Source organism: Mobula birostris, chromosome 9 (genome assembly GCF_030028105.1).
Source record: "Mobula birostris isolate sMobBir1 chromosome 9, sMobBir1.hap1, whole genome shotgun sequence".
In the NCBI taxonomy this organism is placed as follows: domain Eukaryota; kingdom Metazoa; phylum Chordata; class Chondrichthyes; order Myliobatiformes; family Myliobatidae; genus Mobula; species Mobula birostris.
Window position 1 is genome coordinate 79,054,488 of NC_092378.1, and position 22,756 is coordinate 79,077,243.

Here is a 22,756-nt window from a genome sequence, read left to right on the forward strand (position 1 = left end):
CATGTGACTTATCTACTTTGTCCTTTCAGGCTCACTTCTGCCCTCTGATGCTTGAATTTCTGGCATACTGTGAGTGTCTTCCACTGAGAAGATTGATGTGAATAGTTAAATTTGTCTGTCACTTCTTTGATTCCCAGTCACTATCTCACCTGCTTCATTTTCCTGCAGTCCAAAATCCACTCTCATCTCTATTTCACACATTATATATCTGAAAAACCTTTTGGTATCAGTTTTGGTATTTTTGGTTAGCTTACCTTTTTATTTCATCTTTTCTCTCCTTATGGGTTTTTTTTAAATTGCCTTGTTAGTTTTTTTTTTAAAAGCTTCCCAATCCTCTAACTTCCCACTAGTTTTTGCTCTCTCTTTTGCTTTTATGCCGTCCTTCACTTCGTTTGTCAAACACGGTTGCCTCATTCTCCTGTAGAATACTTCTTCATCTTTAGGATGTATCTATCCTGCACCTTCCATATTGCCTCCCGAAACACCAGCAACTGGAATTCTGCCGTCATCTCTGCTTGTATCCCCTTCCAGTCAACTTTGGCCAGCTCCTCTCTCATGCCTCTGTAATTCCCCTTTACTCCACTGTAATACTGATACATCTTACTTTATATTCTCCCTCTCAATTTGCAGGGTGAATTCGATATTTATGATCACTGTCGCCTAAGGGCTCCTTTACCTTAAGCTCCCAATTCCAATCTGCTTCTTTACAGAACCACTAATCCAATAGCCTTTCCCCTAGTGAGCTCAACCACAAGCTGCTCTGAAAAGCCATCTCATTGGCATTATACAAATTCCCTTTCCTGAAATGCAACACAAACCAGATTTTCTCATTCTACCTACATATTGAAATCACCCATTACTATCGTAACATTGCCCTTTCTAAATGCCTTTTCGATTTCCCATTGAAATTTATATTCTATATCCTGGCAACCGTTCAGGGATCTGTAACTCCCATCAGGATCATTTTACCCTTGCAGTTTCTTAACTCCACCCACAAAGATTCTGCATCTTCTGATTCTATCTCAACTCTTTTTTACCAACAGTCTGTCTGCCCTTTCGAAACAACATGTACCTTTGCTTGTTAAGCTCTGAACTATGATCTTCTTTCAGCCACGACTCATTGATGCCCACAATGTCATACTGCCAATCTCTAAATGCATGACAAGATCATCGACCTTATTCTATATACTGCTTGCATTGAAATATAACACCTTCAGACCTATATTAATCGCCCTTCTCTATTATGCCCCTTTTTGCACTTCAACTCATCCCACTGACTGCAATTTCCCGTTATCTCCCTGTCCTTCCTCACAGTCTCACTGTACAGTGCAGTGACTTGTATACCAACTCAATACACTCACAATGCTCAGCCCTCTCTCTCCAGTTCCCATCCCCCACCAACCTAAACCCTCACAAACAGCTCTAGCAGACCTGCCCACAAGGATATTTGTCCCCCGAGAGTTCAGGGCTAAACCGTCCTTTTTGTACAGGTCATACATTCCTCAGAAGAGATGCCAATGATCCAGAAATCTGAAACCCTTCCCCCTGCATCACTTCCTTAGCCACTCATTCAAAGAATGAAAGTCAATGCATCTTGTTCATGCAAGAGTGAAACCAACTAGTTTTCGGAATCAGTATCAGGTTTAATATCACTGCATATATTGTGAAACTTGTTGGTTTGTGGCAGCAGAACACTGCAATACATAATTAAGAACTATAAATTACTAAACTAAATATATATACATCATGTTATCAATTATATTTTATATATATTATAAATTATTTCTTATATAAAAATTATACATATTAAGTTGTGCAAAAGAGAGCAAAATATAGTGAGGTAGTGTTCATGGGTCTATCATTGTTTAAAAGGGGAAGAAGCTTTTCCCAAAATGTTCAGTGTGTGCTTTCAGGCTTCTGTACCTCCTCCCTGATGGTAGCAATGAGAAGAAGGCATGTCCTGGATGATGGGGGTCCTTATGCAGCCTGAAGCATCACTCTTTGAAGATGTCCTCCGTGCTGGGGAGATTGGTGCCCATGATAGAGATGTCTGAGTTTGCAACGTTCTGCGTGGCACCTCCAGTGATGCAATCAGTTAGAATGCTCTCCATACATCTGTAGTTTCCCACATGCTCAATAAAAACAGCGCCGTAATTAAAGCCAGCAGATTCCAACCCTGACTACCAATTAGTCTTGTCAGCATCAGGATGATGTTGAATTTTGCACGTCATTTCACAGAGATCCACACTCCGTTTCACTGTCTCATCTTTCAAACAGTACTGTGGCTGAACTGATCCCCACCCAATCACAACTGAATACAAATACTAAAACCACACCAACAATGCTATCCGCCCCAGTTTCTCTTGCGCCGAATCACTGGCCCCAGCTGTGATGAAACTCACTTCTGGGGGGCTGACAATAACGAACCATGACCTGATTTGGGTTTCCTAACACCACATCCAATCCACCCAACATGTGGAGATGGCTCATTTCATCAAAGTCAGTGGCATTGAGCCTGCAGGGGTTGAAATAAGGAACAATCTTGAGGGGTTTGCACCCTACTCCAAGCCATGGCATGGTCAGTGTCACTCAGAAGACCTACTCTCTTCAAAACTGATTTTTCCTGACCTCAGATCCAAAATGCTTTGGAAAAAATTCCAAATATTGAAGCAGCTCTAGACCTCATTTTGACAACTGCATTAAGACTAATTAATACCGTGGAAAGATGAGACTGCAGATGTTGAAATCCAGAGGAACTGAAAAAACTCTGGGGGGAATTTAGCAAGTCAGGCAGCATCTATCAAGGAAAATGGACAGTCGACATTGCAGGTTGAGTCCATTCATCTGGACTGATGAAGGGTCACGAGCTGAAATGTCGAATGTCCATTTTCCACCAAAGATGCTACTTGACTCTCTGAGTTTCCCCGGCATTTTGTCTGTCACTAGCATTGTAATCTTGTTGCTGGGTTAATTCCATCGCTAAATGCCTTTAACTCCTCTTTTGAGGTGGTTCGTCATCAACAGTCGGGTGATTATGATTGTCCTCCTACTGGCAAGGATAAGAAAATCAGTATCTTAGTCACTTCTAACCAACAGCAACGTGAAGGTACATGAATTAGATTTACCTCAACGTCAACAGTCAAAGGTCACAGATAGAACATAGAATATATAAAACCTACAGCACAATACAGGCCCTTCGGCCCACAATGCTGTGTCAAACATGTACTAACTGAGAAATTACCTAGGGTTACCCATAGCCCTCTATTTTTCTAAGCTCCATGTACCTATCCAGGAGTCTCTTAAAAGACTCTATTGTATCCGCCTCCACCACCATCTCCGGCAGCCCATTTCATGCGCTCACCACTCTGCGTAAAAAACTTAGCCCTGACATCTTCTCTGTACCTACTTCCAAACACCTTAAAACTGTGCCCTCTCATGCTAACCATTTCAGCCCTGTGAAAAAGCCTCTGACGATCCACATGATCAATGCCTCTTAACATCTTATACACCTCCATCAGGTCACCTCTCATCCTCCGTCGCTCCAAGGAAAAAAGGCCGAGTTCACTCAACCTATTCTCATAAGGCATGCTCGCCAATCAAGGCAACATCCTTGTAAATCTCCTCTGCACCCTTGGTTTCCACATCCTTCATGTACTGAGCACAGTTCTCCAAGTGGGGTCCGACCAGGGTCCTATATAGCTGTAACATTACCTCTTGGCTCTTAAACTCAATCTTACGGTTGATAAGGCCAATGCACCGTATGTCTTCTTAAACAAACAGTCAACCTGCGCAGCAGCTTTGAGTGTCCGATGGACTCAGACTCCAAGATCCCTCTGATCCTCCACACTGCTAAGAGTCTATCATTAATACTATATTCTGCCATCATATTTGACCTACCAAAATGAACCACCTCACACTTATCTGGGTTGAAATCCGATCTGCCACTTCTGAGCCCAGTTTTTCATCTTAATCAATGTCCCACTGTAACCTCTGACAGCTCTCCACACTATCCACAACACCCCCAACCTTGTGCCATCAGCAAATTTACTAACCCATCCCTCCACTTCCTCATCCAGGTCGTTGATAAAAATCACAAAGAGAAGGGGTCCCAGAACAAATCCCTGAGGCACATGAGAGAAAAAATAAAATCCAATGTATTGGTATTTCAGTGGAATAAAGGAAATTACAATGGCACAAGAGGGAAGCTGGCAGAAGTTGACTGGAAAGGGACACTAGCAGGAAGGTCAGCAGAACAGTAATGGCTAGAGTTTCTGTGAAAACTGAGGGAAGTGCAAGACAGATATATTTCAAATGAGAAGAAATTTTCAAAGGGAAGATGGACACTACCGTAGCTGACAAGTGAAGTCAGAGCCAAAGTAAAAGCAAAAGAGAGGGCATACAAGGAAGCCAAAGCTAGTGGGAAGATAGCGGATTGGGGAGCTTTTAAAAACTTGCAGAAGGAAACTAAGAAGGTCATTAGGAAGGAAAAGATGAATTATGAGAGGAAGCTGGCAACTAATATCAAAGAAGATACTAAAAGCTTTTTTTAAGTATATAAAGGGTAAAAGAGAGTAGTCGAGGGTAGATACAGGACCAATACAAAATGACGCTGGAGATATTGTAATGAGAGACACAGAGATGGCAGAGGAACTGAATGCGTATCACAATGGAAGATGTCTGCAATATACTGGACATTCAAGAGTGTCAGGGAAGTGAAGTATGAGCAGTGAAAATTACGACTGAGAAGGTGCTCAGGAAGCTTAATGGTCTGAGGGTGGATAAATCTGATGGAATGCACCCTCAGGTAAGAAAGACTGTGGAGGCATTAACGATGATCTTTCAAGAATCGATAAGATTCTGGCATTGTACTGGATGACTGGAAAACTTCAAACGTTACTCCGCTATTTAAGAAGGGTAGGAGGCAGCAGAAAGGAAACTATAGACCTGTTAGCCTGACATCAGTGGTTGGGACATTGTTGGAATCAATTGTTAGGTATGAGATTACAGAGTACCTGGAGGCGCAGGACAAGACAGGCCGAAGCCAGCATGGTTTTCTGAAAGGCAGATCCTGCCGAACAAATCTACTGCAATTCTTTGAGGAAATTACAAGCAGGGTAGACAAAGGAGATGCAGTAGGTGGGTGTACTTGGATTTTCAGAAGGCCTTTGACAAGGTGCCGCAGATGAGGCTGCTTAGCAAAATGAGAGTCCATGGAATTATAGGGAAGTTACTAGCGTGGATGGAGCATTGGCTGGTCAGTAGAAAATAGAGAGTAGGAATAAAGGCATCTTATTCTGGCTGGCTGCCGGTTACTAGTGGAGTTCCACAGGGGTCAGTGTTGGAAATGCTGCTTTTTGCCATGTATGTCAATGATTTGGACTATGGGATTAATGGATTTGTGGCTAAATTTGTGATGATACAAAGATAGGTGGAGGAGACGGTAGTGTTGAGGAAACAGACAGCCTGCAGAGAGACGAAGATAGTTTAGGGGAATGGGTAAAGAAGTGGCAAATGAAATACAATGTTGGAAAGTGTATGGTCATGCATTTTGGTGGAAGAAATAAACGGGCAGACTATTATCTAGATGGGGAGAGAATTCAAAATGCAGCGATGCAAAGGGGCTGAGGAGTCCTTGTGCAGGATACCCTAAAGGTTAACCTCCAGTTGGTGGTGAAGAAGGCTCTATAAGGCACTCGTGAGACCACACTTGGAGTATTGTGTGTAGTTTTGGGCTCCTTATTTTAGAAAGCATATACTGACATTGGAGAGGGTTCAGAGAAGATTCATGAGAGAGATTCCAGGAGTGAAAGGGTTACCATATGAGGAACATCTGGCAGCTCTTGGGCTGTATTCCCTGGAGTTCAGGAGAATGAGGGGGGATCGCATAGAAACATTCCGAATGTTAAAAGGCCTGATCAGATTAGATACGGCAAAGTTATTTCCCATGGTAGGGGATTCTAGGACAAAAAGGCACGACTTCAGGATTGAAGGACGTCCTTTTAGAACTGAGATACAGAGAAATTACTCTACTCAGAGAGTGGTAAATCTGTGGAATTTGTTGCCATGAGCAGCTGTGGAGGCCTAGTCATTGGGTGTATTTAAGGCAGAGATAGATAGGTTTTCATTAGCCAGGGCATCAAAGGGTGTGGGGTGAAAGCAGGGGAGTGGGGATGACTGGAAGAATTGGATCAGCCCATGATTGAATGGCGGAGCAGACTCAATGGGCCGAATGGCCTACTTCTGCTCCTAAATCTTATGGACTTATTTGATAAGATACCTCATGCAAGGCTGATTGAGAAAGTAAGGAGGCAAGGGATCCAAGGAGACCTTCCTTGTGGATCCAGAATTGGCTTACTCAGAGGTCAAAGAGTGAATATAGAAGGGTCATATTCTGCATGGAGGCCGGTGACTAGTGGTGTGCCTCAGGGATCTGTTCTGGGACCCCTTCTCTTCGTGATTTTTATAAATGACCTGGATGAGGAAGTGAAGGGATGGGTTAGCGAATTTGCTGATGTCACAAAGGTTGGGGGTGTTGTGGATAGTGTGGAGGGCTGTCAGAGGTTACAGCGGGACATTGATAGGATGCAAAACTGGGCTGAGAAGTGGCAGAATGGACTTCTGAGCCCAGATAAGTGTGAATTAGTTCAATTTGGTAGGTCAAATATGATGTCAGAATATAGTATTAATGGTAAGACTCTTGACAGTGTGGAGTATCAGAGGGATCTTGGGGTCCAAGTCCATAGGACACTCAAAGCTGCTGCACAGGTTGACTCTGTGGTTAAGAAGACATACGGTGCATTAGCGTTTATTAACTGTGGGATTGAGCTTAAGAGCCGAAAAGTAATGTTACAGCTATATAGGACCCTGGTCAGACCCCACTTGGAGTACTGTGCTCATTTCTGGTCACTTCACTACAAGAAGGATGTGGAAACCATACAAAGGGTGCAGACGAGATTTACACGGATGTTGCCTGGATTGGGGAAGCATGCCTTATGAGAAATGGTTGAGTGAACCCGGCCTTTTTTCCTTGGAGCGACGGAGGATGAGAGGTGACCAGACAGAGGTGTATAAGATGATGAGAGGCATTGATCATGTGGGTAGTCAGAGGCTTTTGCCCAGGGCTGGAATGACTAGCACAAGAGAGCACAGTTTTAAAGCACTTGGAAATAGGTACAGAGGAGATGTCAGGGTTAAGTTTTTTACATAGAGAGTGGTGAGTTGTGGAATGGGCTGCCTGATAGCCTCATATTTCCCCTTACTCCAATTAACCATTTCCCTAACTTGTTTGTTCTTATCCCTCTCCAATGCTATGGTAAAGGAAATAGAATTGTGATCACTATCTCCAAAATGCTCTCCCACTGAGTGATCTGACACCTGACCAGGTTCATTTCCCAATACCAGATCAAGTACAGCCTCTCCTCTTGTAGGCTTATCTACATATGGTGTCAGGAAACCTTCCTGAACACACCTAACAAACTCCACCCCATCTAAACCCTTGCTCTAGGGAGATGCTAATCAATACTGGGGAAATTAAAATCCCCCATCACAACAACCCTGTTATTACTGCACTGTTCCACAATCTGTCTCCCTATCTGTTCCTTGATGTACCTGTTATTATTGGGTGGTCTATAAAAAACACCCCCAGTGGAGTTATTGACCCCTTTCCGGTTCTAACTTCCACTCACAGAGACTCAGTAGACAATTCCTCCATGACTTCCTCCCTGATGACAGGAAGCAATAAACAGAGGTTCTCCAGCCTGCTCCACTAGTAAGGTAATAGATCTAGATTCTTGCCCATTGTCATTCTTCCACCCACCCACCCACCACCTGGGGTCAGATGGACAGAAACCAGACTGCAGTGATGGAATCTGGAACATGGAACAGAAAATAAGCATTGGGGGTTACTTGGCAGGTCAAACAAAATTTATAGCGAAATATGGACAGTCAATGTATCAGATCCTGAAGGATCTCAGCCTGAAGCACTGACTGTCCATTTCCCTCCACAGACGCTGCCCAACCCACAAGTCTGGCCAGCTGTTTTTTTTAAGACAGAAACTGCACACTGAAATCAGGCAAAGAGCAACAGTGAGATAGCAAAATCAAAGCAGGAAGAAACATTTTGTTTTTTTAATTTTTTTTTTTTGCAGACAAAGTGTAGAACAGGCCCTTCCAGTCTGTTGATGCATGCCACCCAGCCATCCCAAGTTAATCCTAGACTAATCACGAGACAATTTACAATGACCATTTAATCTACCAACTGGTACGTCTTTGGACTAAAGGAGAAAGCCGGCACATCCAGAGAAAACCCACGTGTTCATGGCAGGAACATATAAATTCCTTACCGACAGCGGTGGGAAATGAATCGGGTCACCTGTACTACAAATCATCGTGCTGTACCACCCTGCCACCCTAGCAGTTGCGCCAGAGAACACGAATTGTGGATCAAATCCCGCTGCTGTCTGTAAAGAATTTGTATGCTCTCACCGTGACAATCTGTGTTTCTTCCCGCATTTCAAAGCCGTACAGGTTAGTGTTAGTTAGTTTTGGGGATACTACATTGGCGCTGGAAGCCTGTCGACATTTGTGGGCTGCCCCCAGCACAATCCTGGACAAAAACAACGCACTTTGTTGTATGTTTCAATGCATGTGTGACAAATAAAGCTAATCTTTAAATATTAAATTAAATATGAGGATCGGAGTGCCTTTTCCTTTTCCCCAAAAGGCACAGTAAATTCAATTTAAAGATATTTGAATTTTATACAGCTACCTTAGTCATGGAGAACTACAGAACAGAAGCTGACCCTTTGGTCCATCTAGTGAGTACTAACATGTTTTCCTGTCTAGTCCCATCTACTGCACCCAGACCACAGCCCCACTGAACCTGCCTTTACCCACAACATATCACTCCACACACTTCTCTTTTCATACTTTCATTTCATGTGTTCACCTTAACAATTCCTACAATTAACCTAATAGAATATTTACTAAACCAAGTCATTAATGAATACCATAAACCATTTTATTATCACTGCCTTGGAAAACGTATTAAAACCTACAAGAGAATTTCATAGAGATACACTTCCATAAATTTTGAGGGTCAAGAGTAGATTTACAAGAATCATAAACACAAACAACAGGATTTCTGCAGATGCTGGAAATTCAAGCCACACACATAAAAGTTGCTGGTGAACGCAGCAGGCCAGGCAGCATCTCTAGGAAGAGGTGCAGTCGACGTTTCAGGCCGAGACCCTTCGTCAGGACTAACTGAAGGAAGAGTGAGAAGGAAGAGTCACTCTTCCTTCAGTTAGCCCTGACGAAGGGTCTTGGCCTGAAACGTCGACTCCACCTCTTCCTAGAGATGCTGCCTGGCCTGCTGCGCTCACCAGCAACTTTTATGTGTGTTGCTTTACAAGAATCATTCGAGGACTGAAAGGGTTAATGTATGAGGAGTGTTTGGGGATCTCATTGAAACCCACAGAATATTGAAAGATCCAGACAGAGTGGACATGGAGAGGATGTTGGGCACATCTAGGACCAGAGAGCAGCACAGGCTCAGAATACAAGGTTGACCCTTTCGAAGAGAGGTGAGAAGGCATTTCTTTAGCCAAAAGGTGGTGAATCTGTGGAATTTATTACCACAGACAGCTGTGAAGGCTAAGTTATTGGGTACATTTGAAGTGGCAGTTGACAGGTTTGTGATTAGTAAGGCATTAAAGGTTACAGGGAGAAGGCTGGAGAATGGGGTTAAGAGATATAATAAATCAGCCATGATCAAATGGTGGAGCAGACTCGACAGGTCAAATGGCCTATTCTGCTCCTATGTTTTATGATCTCTGTTAAGTCATCTATAACCAAGGAAGCCCTGTACTTATGCAATTATTTGTTAACATTCTTTGATTGATTTAATTTTATGATAATTACATCTTTCTACACTAAGATAGGCCTAATAGCCACTGAGGCCTGCTAGGTTTTAGTTATAGAACACAGCAGCTCAGAAACAGTTTTCAGCCCATCTAATCTTTGCCAAGCTTTTAATCTGCCTAGTCCCAACCATAAGCCTCCATGCCCTTCCCATCCATGTACCTATCCAAACTTCTCTTTTAATGTTGAAATCAAACCCACATCCACTGGCAACTCATTCCATACTCTCCCCACCCTGAGTGAAAAAGCTCCCCCTCAGGTTCCCCTTAAATATCTCACTTTTCACCCTGAACTCAAGGCCTCTAGTTCTCATTTCAGTGGAAAACGCAGGGCTGGAAAGCCCGAAGTACAGCACAATTCACTGCTACACCTCGATCTTGTCAAGACCACTATTAGGTGTTGTTTGATTTAAATTCCCGTCATGTGAAACTTCCCACTGTAGTTAGTAGCTATGATACCACATTTTCCAAATAAAATACATTCATTTATTTAGAGATACAGTCCCTTCCGGCCCAATGATACAGCATGACCTATTAACCTGTACAAGTTTAGAATGTGGCTTATCCTCTCACACATGCTCCAGGAGAAACTAGGGGATACCAGCACAAATAACAAAAGGATATCATACCCTAAGGAGCCAGACCTGGGTATGACACAGAATCTTGTGTTGCCTAGTAGATTCTTCTGCAATTATTCCCAGTGCCAACGGACCCCTTGGTTTAGAACTCAACCACCTCATCTTCAAGCGTACAACAGGAAAACTCAACATGGCGGATCTGGGTTAGCTGGCCACAAAGGTTACTGATCCCCAAAACAGTCACATAACCATGAATGGAAATCACTGGCACAGAATTCACTTCCAGCCGGAATTTAGCTTCTCTGACTTGGTTGGTCAACAATTTGTATCTTCCCACTAAGGAACCAGCATCTCCAAAGGGAACTGACAACATTCACCCCCAGCATCGCCCCCCCCCATGTGAAGGGACAGAAATTCACCACCTCACACTGACTTGTGCCCAGCAGATTGCTGTTGATGGGACCTCAGTTCAAAGCTACATACAGCTGCAAGAATTGAGTGTGTTCATTCAAATCAGGAACTCAGAATATAGGGCACAAGTTTACGGATAGGTGGAATCCAAGAGGCAGCCTTTTCACTCTGAAGGTTCAAATTCAAAGTTCAAAATAAGTTTATCAAAGTATGCATATGTTGCTGGAATTTACAGGAAAATAAAGAAATACGACAGAATTTATGAAAAACTACACATAACAAGAGTAACAAACAACCAATGTACAAAAGAAAACAAACTGTGCAAATAAAAGAACTTGAAAGTGAGTCTGTGGGTGGTGTAGTCAGCTGAGTGAAGTCATCTACGCAGGTTCAGAAGCCTGATAAATGTCATGTACCTGAACCTAAGGCTCCTGTAACTCCTCCAGTGGTTGTGGTAGGAAGAAGGTATGCCCCGGATGGTGGGTGTCCTCTATGATGCACAGTGCCTTCCTGTGGCAGCACTCCTAGTAGATGTGATCAATGGTGAGGAGGCTTTCCCTGTGATGGACTGGGCCATACCCAACACTTTTTCTGTTCCTGCCCAGGGCCCAGTGGTTAAGGAGAGTACAACATTCAAGACATTTGGACAGACACACAGACAAGAAAATTTTAGAAGGATGGGAGCACCTTGGTCAATATGGACAATTTAGGCCAAAGTGTCTTTTTCTAGGCTGTGTAACTCTGCTTGCTACCATAAGGGAGAAGGTACAGGAGACTGCAGGTGGATGGGCGGGCCGGCAGGCAGGCAGGCGCACACGTGTGTGCGCGCACACACATACACACACACACACACACACAGTTTAGGAACAACTTCTTCCCCTCCACCATCAGATTTCTGAACGGACAATGAACACGTGAACACTACCTCATTACTTTGTTCTCCTTGTTTGCAATACTATTTTTAAATATATATTGTTATAACTTAGTTTTTATGTATTGTACTGTTCTGCTGCTGTGAAACAACAAATTTCATGATGCATGCCAGTGTTAGTAGACCTGATTCTCTGAATGGTTGTGGTGGGTTTAAGGTAATCAATATATAGTTTTTAATTAATTGAAATGTTTTAATACCATGAGATATCAACTGTAAATATTCATCTTGAAATGTTTTAATGGCATATTTTTTTTTAGTATTTCCTAGGGTTGTGAGGGCTAGAAAGTCAAGAGGCTGACGGCTGGCTAAGCTTGGGGAGTGATGCAGCTTATCTGGCTATCTGTCTAGATACAGCGTGGAACAGGCTCTTCTGCTCTCTCCCAGCTGCCCCCGATTTAATCCTAGCCTAATCACAGGACAATTTACAATGACCAATTACCCAGCACAGGAAGAATATACAGACTCCTTACAGGCAGTGGTGGGAATTGAACCCCAGTCACTGGTAATTTAACGTACTGTGCTAACCACTATGCTACTGTGCCACCCCAAGGAAAGGTATTAAGGGTGGACGTTTCCCAGACTCACTATGTGCGGCCAACATCGCTCCGAGGGGTCTCACTGAGCAGTATCCAGTCAGACAGCAAGGGAGAGATAGGGAGTCAGTTTCAGTGGGCAGATAACTGGTGATCTTGGGGGGGGGGGGAAGGGGGAGCCCGGGCTCAGTGTGAATCCAGGCCAGTGAATACAGTAAAGTACAACACTACACCAGTTCTCAGCCCACCATGTTGCACCAACTCATGAAAGCAATCTCTTTCCTTCCGATGCAGATGATCAAATACCGCCACTTCTCTGGATCATTAAGTGCCTAAAAGCCTCTTAAACCCATTAATCCCCTCATCCACACCCCACACCCCACCAGCTCTACGTTCTGTGTAATAAAAACCTGACCCACAAAGCTCCATTGAGCAAGTTTCACTTCGGAAATATGTTGTCAGGAATTGTGAGCACCGAGCCAGACTGTGGATTGTATTACACTGCATACATACAGCCATGTTCCTGTTCTCCACCCTCCCTCCTCACACTCCCTTCTCCTCCTCACACTCCCTCCCCCTGCCACACTCCCTCCCCTCCTCACACTCCCTCCCCCTCCTCACACTCCCTTCTCCTCCTCACACTCCCTCCCCCTGCCACACTCCCTCCCCCTCCTCACACTCCCTCCCCTCCTCACACTCCCTCCCCCTCCTCACACTCCCTTCTCCCTCCTCACACTCCCTCCCCCTCCTCACACTCCCTCCCCCTCCTCACACTCCCTTCTCCCTCCTCACACTCCCTCCCCCTCCTCACACTCCCTCCCCCTCCTCACACTCCCTTCCCCTCCTCACACTCCCTTCTCCCTCCTCACACTCCCTTCCCCCTCCTTCCACTTCACACTCCCTCCCCCTCCTCACACTCCCTTCTCCCTCCTCACACTTCCTCCCCCTCCTCACACTCCCTCCCCCTCCTCACACTCCCTCCCCCTCCTCACTCCCTTCCCCCTCCTTCCACTTCACACTCCCTCCCCCTCCTCACACTCCCTTCTCCCTCCTCACACTCCCTTCCCCCTGCCACACTCCCTCCCCCTCCTCACACTCCCTCCCCCTGCCACACTCCATCCCCCTCCTCACACTCCCTCCCCTCCTCACACTCCCTCCCCCTCCTCACACTCCCTTCTCCCTCCTCACACTCCCTTCTCCCTCCTCACACTCCCTTCTCCCTCCTCACACTCCCTCCCCCTCCTCACACTCCCTTCTCCCTCCTCACACTCCCTTCTCCTCCTCACACTCCCTCCCCCTGCCACACTCCCTCCCCCTCCACACACTCCCTTCTCCCTCCTCACACTCCCTCCCCCTCCTCACACTCCCTTCTCCCTCCTCACACTCCCTTCTCCCTCCTCACACTCCCTCCCCCTCCTCACACTCCCTCCCCCTCCTCACACTCCCTTCTCCCTCCTCACACTCCCTCCCCCTCCTCACACTCCCTCCCCCTCCTCACACTCCCTTCTCCCTCCTCACACTCCCTCCCCCTCCTCACACTCTCTTCCCCTGCCACACTCCCTCCCCCTCCTCACACTCCCTCCCCCTCCTCACACTCCCTCCCCTCCTCACACTCCCTTCTCCCTCCTCACACTCCCTCCCCCTCCTCACACTCCCTCCCCCTCCTCACACTCCCTTCTCCCTCCTCACACTCCCTCCCCCTCCTCACACTCTCTTCCCCTGCCACACTCCCTCCCCCTCCTCACACTCCCTCCCCCTCCTCACACTCCCTCCCCCTCCTCACACTCCCTTCTCCCTCCTCACACTCCCTTCCCCTCCTCACACTCCCTCCCCCTCCTCACACTCCCTCCCCCTCCTCACACTCCCTTCTCCCTCCTCACACTCCCTTCCCCCTCCTTCCACTTCACACTCCCTCCCCCTCCTCACACTCCCTTCTCCCTCCTCACACTCCCTCCCCCTCCTCACACTCCCTCCCCCTCCTCACACTCCCTTCCCCCTCCTTCCACTTCACACTCCCTCCCCCTCCTCACACTCCCTTCTCCCTCCTCACACTCCCTCCCCCTCCTCACACTCCCTCCCCCTGCCACACTCCCTCCCCCTCCTCACACTCCCTCCCCCTCCTCACACTCCCTCCCCCTCCTCACACTCCCTTCTCCCTCCTCACACTCCCTCCCCCTCCTCACACTCCCTCCCCCTCCTCACACTCCCTTCCCCTCCTCACACTCCCTCCCCCTCCTCACACTCCCTTCCCCTGCCACACTCCCTCCCCCTCCTCACACTCCCTCCCCCTCCTCACACTCCCTTCTCCCTCCTCACACTCCCTCCCCCTCCTCACACTCCCTTCTCCCTCCTCACACTCCCTCCCCCTCCTCACACTCCCTCCCCCTCCTCACATTCCCTCCCCCTCCTCACACTCCCTTCCCCTGCCACACTCCCTCCCCCTCCTCACACTCCCTCCCCCTCCTCACACTCCCTCCCCCTCCTCACACTCCCTTCCCCCTCCTTCCACTTCACACTCCCTCCCCCTGCTCACACACCCTCCTCCTTCCTCCACCTCACACTCCCACAACCCCCCTCCATCACACACACTCCCTCTCTCCCCCCTCCATCTCACACTCCCTCTCTCACTTTCTACACTTCTCCTGTCTCTCTCGCTCCACCCCTCCCTCCGTCTCCCTCACTCTCTCGCTCCACCCCTCCCTCCGCCTCTCTCTCTCGCTCCACCCCTCCCTCCGCCTCTCTCTCTCTCGCTCCACCCCTCCCTCCGCCTCTCTCTCGCTCCACCCCTCCCTCCGTCTCTCACTCTCTCGCTCCACCCCTCCCTCCGCCTCTCTCTCTCTCGCTCCACCCCTCCCTCCGCCTCTCTCTCTCTCGCTCCACCCCTCCCTCCGCCTCTCTCTCGCTCCACCCCTCCCTCCGCCTCTCTCTCTCTCCACCCCTCCCTCCGCCTCTCTCTCTCTCTCGCTCCACCCCTCCCTCCGTCTCTCACTCTCTCGCTCCACCCCTCCCTCCGCCTCTCTCTCTCTCGCTCCACCCCTCCCTCCGCCTCTCTCTCTCTCGCTCCACCCCTCCCTCCGCCTCTCTCTCGCTCCACCCCTCCCTCCGCCTCTCTCTCTCTCCACCCCTCCCTCCGCCTCTCTCTCTCTCACTCCACCCGTCCCTCCGTCTCTCTCTCTCTCGCTCCACCCCTCCCTCCGCCTCTCTCTCTCTCTCGCTCCACCCCTCCCTCCGCCTCTCTCTCTCTCTCGTTCCACCCCTCCCTCCCTCCGCCTCTCTCTCTCGCTCCACCCCTCCCTCCGCCTCTCTCTCCACCCCTCCCTCCGCCTCTCTCTCGCTCTACCCTCCCTCCGCCTCTCTCTCGCTCCACCCCTCCCTCCGCCTCTCTCTCTCGCTCCACCCCTCCCTCCGCCTCTCTCTCTCTCTCGCTCCACCCCTCCCTCCGTCTCTCACTCTCTCGCTCCACCCCTCCCTCCGCCTCTCTCTCTCTCGCTCCACCCCTCCCTCCGCCTCTCTCTCTCTCGCTCCACCCCTCCCTCCGCCTCTCTCTCTCTCGCTCCACCCCTCCCTCCGCCTCTCTCTCTCTCTCTCGCTCCACCCCTCCCTCCACCTCTCTCTCTCTCGCTCCACCCCTCCGCCTCTCTCTCTCTCGCTCCACCCCTCCCTCCGCCTCTCTCTCCACCCCTCCCTCCGCCTCTCTCTCGCTCCACCCTCCCTCCGCCTCTCTCTCACTCCACCCCTCCCTCCGCCTCTCTCTCTCGCTCCATCCCTCCCTCCGCCTCTCTCTCTCGCTCCACCCCTCCCTCCGCCTCTCTCTCGCTCCATCCCTCCCTCTGCCTCTCTCTCGCTCCACCCTTCCCTCCGCCTCTCTCTCTCGCTCCACCCTTCCCTCCGCCTCTCTGTCTCTCTCTCACTCCACCCCTCCCTCCGCCTCCCTGTCTCTCTCTCACTCCACCCCTCCCTCTGTCTCTCTCTCACTCCACCCCTCCCTCTGCCTCTCTCCCTCGCTCCACCCCTGCCTCCGCCTCTCTCTCTCGCTCCACCCCTCCCTCCGCCTCTCTCTCGCTCCACCCCTCCCTCCGCCTCTCTCTCTCACTCCACCCCTCCCTCCGCCTCTCTCTCGCTCCATCCCTCCCTCTGCCTCTCTCTCTCTCGCTCCACCCTTCCCTCCGCCTCTCTGTCTCTCCCTCACTCCACCCCTCCCTCTGCCTCTCTGTCTCTCTCTCGCTCCACCCCTCCCTCCGCCTCTCTCTCTCACTCCATCTCTCTCTCTCGCTCCACCCCTCCCTCCGCTTCTCTCTCTCGCTCCACCCTTCCCTCCACTTCCCTCTCTCTCTCGCTCCACCCCTCCCTCGCCTCTCTCTCTCGCTCCACCCCTCCCTCCGCTTCTCTCTCTCGCTCCACCCTTCCCTCCACTTCCCTCTCTCTCGCTCCACCCCTCCCTCGCCTCTCTCTCTCGCTCCACCCCTCCCTCCGCCTCTCTCTCTCGCTCCACCCTCCCTCCACCTCCCTCTCTCTCTCGCTCCACCCCTCCCTCCATCTCTCTCGTTCCACCCCTCCCTCCATTTTTCTCACTCTCATTTTCTCACTCCACCCCTCCCTCCACCTCTTTCTCACTGTCTCACTCCACCCTTCCCTCTGTCTCATTTTCTCGCTCCATCCCTCCCTCCATCTCGCTCTCATTTTCTCGCTCCACCCCTCTCTTCGTCTCTCTCTCTCTCATTTTCTCGCTCCACCCTCCCTCCGCCTCTCTCTCTCTCACTCTCTCTATTAGAAATAAGAAACTATTAGAGAAGCACCTGAATGATAGAAAAACAGAGGGCTATGTAGGTGGGAAGGGGTAGATTGATCACAGAGTAGGTTAAAAGGTCGGCAGTTTATCGTGGGCCGAAGGGCCTGTACTGTGTTCTTTGTTCTATTGAGTGTTTTATGCCAGCAGTCCCCAACCACCGGGCCGCAAAGCATGTGCTACCAGGCTGCGAGGAAACGATATGAGTCAGCTGCACCTTTCCTCATTCCCCGTCACGCACTGTTGAACTTGAACATAGGGTTGCCAACTGTCTCGTATTTGCCGGGGCATCCCGTATATTGGGCTGAATTGGTTTGTCCCATATGTGGCCACCCTCATCCCGTATTTCCCCCACTAAGGTACAGTGTTCCTGTGAAACCTTTCGTGCCAAAATGGCGTGAAGCGAAGAAGCAATTACCATTAATTTATACGGGAAAAATTTTTGAGCGTTCCCAGACCCAAAAAAAACCTAACAAATCATACCAAATAACACATAAAACCGAAAATAAATAACACTAACATATAGTAAAAGCAGAAATGGTATGATAAATACACAGCCTACATAAAGTAGAAATAATGTAAGTCGGGAAGATGAAGGCAAAACAGATTTGTGGGGAAGCCTTGCGCGGGCACCCCACACAGGTGCCCGCGCAAGGCTTCATGGTCATGGTAGACTTTCCTGGGGTAAAGTGACCCAGGATTTGACTGCTACTTTTGTCCCTTATTTGAGAGTGAGAAAGTTGGCAACCCTAACTGTAAAAGACATGTTGAGGTGAGTTTATCCCTATCTGAACACCCCCACGCCCCCGGTCGGCTGGTCCGCAAGAATATTGTCAATATTAAACTGGTCCATGGAGCAGAAAAGGTTGGGGACCCCTGGTTAACGCAGCTGCCTGCACTTGTCAGAGTTATTGAGATAATGTCCACTACACCAATTGATGAGCATTGATTTTGTTTGTTTTTTTCTGATTCAGTACAGCGAGAGCTCAGGGAAACCGGCATCAAACTCCTTTACTTCCTCCCTTACCACCATTCAGGGCCCCAAACAGTCCTTCCAGGTGAGGCAACACTTCACCTGTGAGTCGGCTGGGGTGATATACTGCGTCCGGTGCTCCCGATGTGGCCTTTTATATATTGGCGAGACCCGACGCAGACTGGGAGACCGCTTTGCTGAACATCTACACTCTGTCCGCCAGAGTAAGCAGGATCTCCCAGTGGCCACACATTTTAATTCCACATCCCATTCCCATTCTGACATGTCTATCCACGGCCTCCTCGACTGTAAAGATGAAGCCACACTCAGGTTGGAGGAACAACACCTTATATTCCGTCTGGGTAGCCTCCAACCTGATGGCATGAGCATCGACTTCTCTAACTTCTGCTAATGCCTCACCTCCCCCTCGTACCCCATCTGTTACTTATTTTTATGCACACATTCTTTCTCTCACTCTCCTTTTTCTCCCTCTGTCCCTCTGAATATACCTCTTGCCCATCCGCTGGGTCCCCCCCCCCTTGTCTTTCTTCCCGGACCTCCTGTCCCATGATCCTCTCGTATCCCCTTTTGCCTATCACCTGTCCAGCTCTTGACTCTATCCCTCCCCCTCCTGTCTTCTCCTATCATTTTCAATCTCCCCCTCCTCCTCCAACTTTCAAATCTCTTACTCAATCTTCTTTCAGTTTTAGTCCTGACGAAGGGTCTCGGCCTGAAACGTCGACTGCACCTCTTCCTACAGATGCTGCTTGGCCTGCTGCGTTCACCAGCAACTTTGATGTGTGTTGCTTGAATTTCCAGCATCTGCAGAATTCCTGTTGTTTGCGTTTAGAATCAAACTCCTTATATGTGTCCACATACTTGGTGATAATAAAGGATTCTGATTCTGGGGGGTGGGGGGGGGGGGAGGAGAGGAGAGAGGGGGAAGAGGAGGGGGGAGGAAAGCGGGGGAGAGATGGGTATGGGGATCAATCACTTTGTATGCAGAGTTGTGCAAAGGGAGAAAAGTACTATGTAAAATGGGACTCGGAATTACAGCTAATTCTCACCGGTGCATGCAAATATTTCTGGCCCTCAGAACACTGTCCCAGAGTCTCGTTTCTCAACCAAGCTGCAGATTTTAACCCACTGCACACTAGTTAAAAGACCATAAGAAGCCAACATCACACAGAAGATCATAACTAAAATGCTGCAAATGGTATTTGATTGAATAATGTTTGCATAAATAGGGTATCCAAAGCAGAAAGCACAACTTTACACATTGTCCTAAACCCACTCAGCCCTTCAACCTAAATGTAATTCAAACAAATCTTCCAGCACTACCAGAGAATCTCTCTTCCATCAACCTATTTACTATCTTTGGGCTTGCACTTGCAGTCAGCGACCACGTTATTAGGTACACCTGCCCACTGATCATAACATAAATATCCAATCAGCCAATCACGCACTAGCAACTCAATGCATTAAAGCATGAAGACGTGGTCAAGGGGTTCAGTTGTTGTTCAGATCAAGCATCAGAATAGGGAAGAGAAGTGATCTCAGAGGCTTTGATCATGAAATGATTGTTGGTGCCAGATGGGGTGGTTTGAGTATCTCAGAAACTGCTGATCCCCAAGGATTTTCACACACAATCTGTAGAGTTTACAGAGAATGGTATGAGAAACAAAAAAAAACATCCAGTAAGCAACATTTCTGGGGGTGAAAATGCCTTCTTAATGAGAGAGGTCAGAGGAGAATGGCCGGACTAGCTGAAGCTGACGGGAAGGTGACAGGAGCTCAATAACCACGTGTTACAGTGGTGTGCAGAACAGCATCTCTGAATGTACAATGTGTCAAGTCTTGAAGTGGATGGGTTACAGCAGCAGCAAACCACAAACATACAGTATGCTCAGTGGTCACTTTATTAGGTACAGGACAGAATGGCAACTAAGTGTACTTTTCATCTAACTTTGTATACAAAACAAAACGAAATTCAACCAAACTGTGTTTAACCATTCCCCCCCCCAATCATTAAAGAATCTTCAGACATTTCACAAAAAGTGTTGGCAAACTAAATTTGACACTGAGACATATTAGGAGATTATAGAAAAGTTTGATCAGAAAATGGTGTTTTCAATGATAGAGGCCAAGATAGGGGTTGAAAGATGGAATTCAAGAGTCAAACCCCCAGACAACTGACAGCACAAGACAATAATAAGATTAAGAAATACAAGAGCCCATAAGTAGAGGAACATCGAGTACCCCCCACCCCCCCCCATACCCACGTTTGGCTGCAGCTACACAACCAGAACAATATCTAAATTGGTGAAAAGTTAACAAAATTAACTATCATTCTTACATAAACCAAAAACAAGAGAAAATCTGCACATGCTAGAAATCCAAGTTACACACACAAAATGCTGGAGGAACTCAGCAGGCCAGGCAGCAGAGTTAACAGACCGAGACCCTTAACAAACTACATAACTGTAACATCAACTGCTATAATGAACTCAACATCTAAAACCTTTTACGAGTATTTAACCCATTGACAAAGGTAAATAACCTCCATCCACTTTGTTTTCAACGCCTACGAAGTCAAATGATTTAAATTTACACCTGTTTCAAGCAACATTTATTTAAATCGATCAACATCATTGACAAAATTCAGGAAAATGTCACTAGAATTGATACTTGCTCCGCTATTCTAACGGCGCAGTTCTTTCGCAGCAAGTCTAAAGTGGTGCTTCTTGCAATCCGGTCTAGTGGAGTCCTGGACTGGACTGCAAATCTCAGGCAGCGACTGGAAATTGGCTAGGTAATGCAGGAAGTGCGAATTTATAATCCCCGCCTACTAGAATGACCATCTCCTGTACTTTTCTGTAGTACGGAGGGAGGGTAAAAAAAAATCTCGAACACTATGACCAAAATAAATCAGATTGCATTAAAAAAAAGTCTCTTTGCCTGTTATCGGCCAGCTGGCTTTCATTTTGGAATGGATACATGACATAAAAATTAAATTCGATGGGCAAGCTCTGATTTCTGGTGCCTGAGTAAATTCTTCCAAAGCGATGCACAAGTACCTTAACCTTCCAGAATTCCGTCAAAATAAAATCTATTCTTTTGGTGGTGATGGGTGGGGGCGGTCTCAATAAGATTTATCTTTTGTTCTATGCGCAAACGCGTATTTTTTTAAAAAATTCCGGTAAATGTTTTTGTTAAATCTTAAAATAAACATTTAAAAATGTTGCCAACCGTTGGGAAAGTCCATGGTTGGTGGGAACTGCAAATGGAAAATACTATGCAATATTTTTAGCAGTTCATGTTTACAAGACGTTCGCGCAAAATTTACCAGTTTCAAATTTACCCACCAAGAAAAGACAAAGAGCAAATACGATATTTTAATCCGGCCCACGTTCAAGTTAACTGGAATTCAAAGGAGATATTGGTTTCTGTTCTGACTGTATAAAAAAAATCACAGCAAGATCATGGCCTGATCGGATTTGACAATGTAACAACAGAAACTGCACAATTCGTAAACAGAAAATAAACAATATAAATAACTCACATCAGAGGTCCAATCTTCCGCTGCATCACTGCCTTGTTGCAAATTAACCAAAATTAGAAGTGCACGAGTAGCCAGTTGGGAACAACAATAAAAATGGTTTTGCTCTGTAAGAATTCCCCCTTCGTTGTCAATGGTGATCGGAGGGAGGTAATCTGCGGTTGCAGAAGAGCTTCTGGTTCTGAAGGAATGGATATTTCCATTGCAAAGTGTGATTCCATAAGCAGCAGGTTCGCGCTCCTCCATCATTATTCCATGTGCTCGCACGCCTCGCTCGCGACGTCAATGGAACGTCGGCGCGAGCGCCTGACGTCACGGAACCCCCGGCGGCCCGGGGAACACCGGTCAGAGCGCTCTCAGTAAATGCCCGCAACTAATTCTATTTCTGGCAAACCTCGCACTGCGGTGAAAGTGGAAGGAACTGCTGGTCGTCGTGCCCTGTTCCCCCTCCTCCCATACATACAGCCACCAAACACCGCCCTCAGGTAAATCTTCCCCTGCAAAAATAAGTTACAATATACTTCAAGTGCCGGGTAAAAATATAGAAGACATTGGAGCAGAAATAGACCATTGGGTTCATCGAGTCTGCTCCGCCATTCCATTATGGCTGATCTCAGCCACATTCTCCCCGTAACCTTTGACGCCCTAATTGAAGAAAGTATCAACCTCCGCCTTCAATACACCAAATGACTTGACTTCCGCGACCATCTGTGGCAATAAGTCCCATAGGTTCACCACACTCTGGCTAAAGAAATTGCTCTCATCTCTGTTCTAAAGATAGAACATACACCATAAAACACGTTATAGCCCCTGCCACACACACAAAATGCTGGGGGAACTCAGCAGGCCAGGCAACATCTATGGAAAAGAATACAGTCAACATATTGGCCCAAAACGTCGACTGTACTTTTTTTTTCCATAGATGCTGCATGGCCTGCTGACTTTCTCCAGCATTTTGTGAGTGTCGCTTGGACTTCCAGCATCTGCAGACTTCCGTGTGCCCTCTTGGAACAGCTGGTTTCATACTTTTGTGTATAAATGTGCATATTCTGGGTGTGAGAA

At 47.7% G+C, this 22,756-nt stretch overlaps 1 long non-coding RNA gene across 11 annotated transcripts in view; it reads right to left on the reverse strand.

Annotated features, from left to right (window-relative positions):
- LOC140202845 (uncharacterized) overlaps positions 1-21,964 on the reverse strand; it is a 151,911-nt gene extending 129,947 nt beyond the window's left edge. For 10 of the 11 annotated variants that reach the window (XR_011887214.1, XR_011887213.1, XR_011887204.1 and 7 more), the window contains exon 1: positions 21,698-21,964. This is a non-coding gene — a long non-coding RNA (uncharacterized lncRNA). Of the gene's footprint in view, positions 1-20,827; positions 20,910-21,697 lie in introns of those variants that run through there. The other variant, XR_011887209.1, reaches the window with a different exon arrangement.
- Between the last annotated feature and the right edge of the window lie 792 nt (positions 21,965-22,756).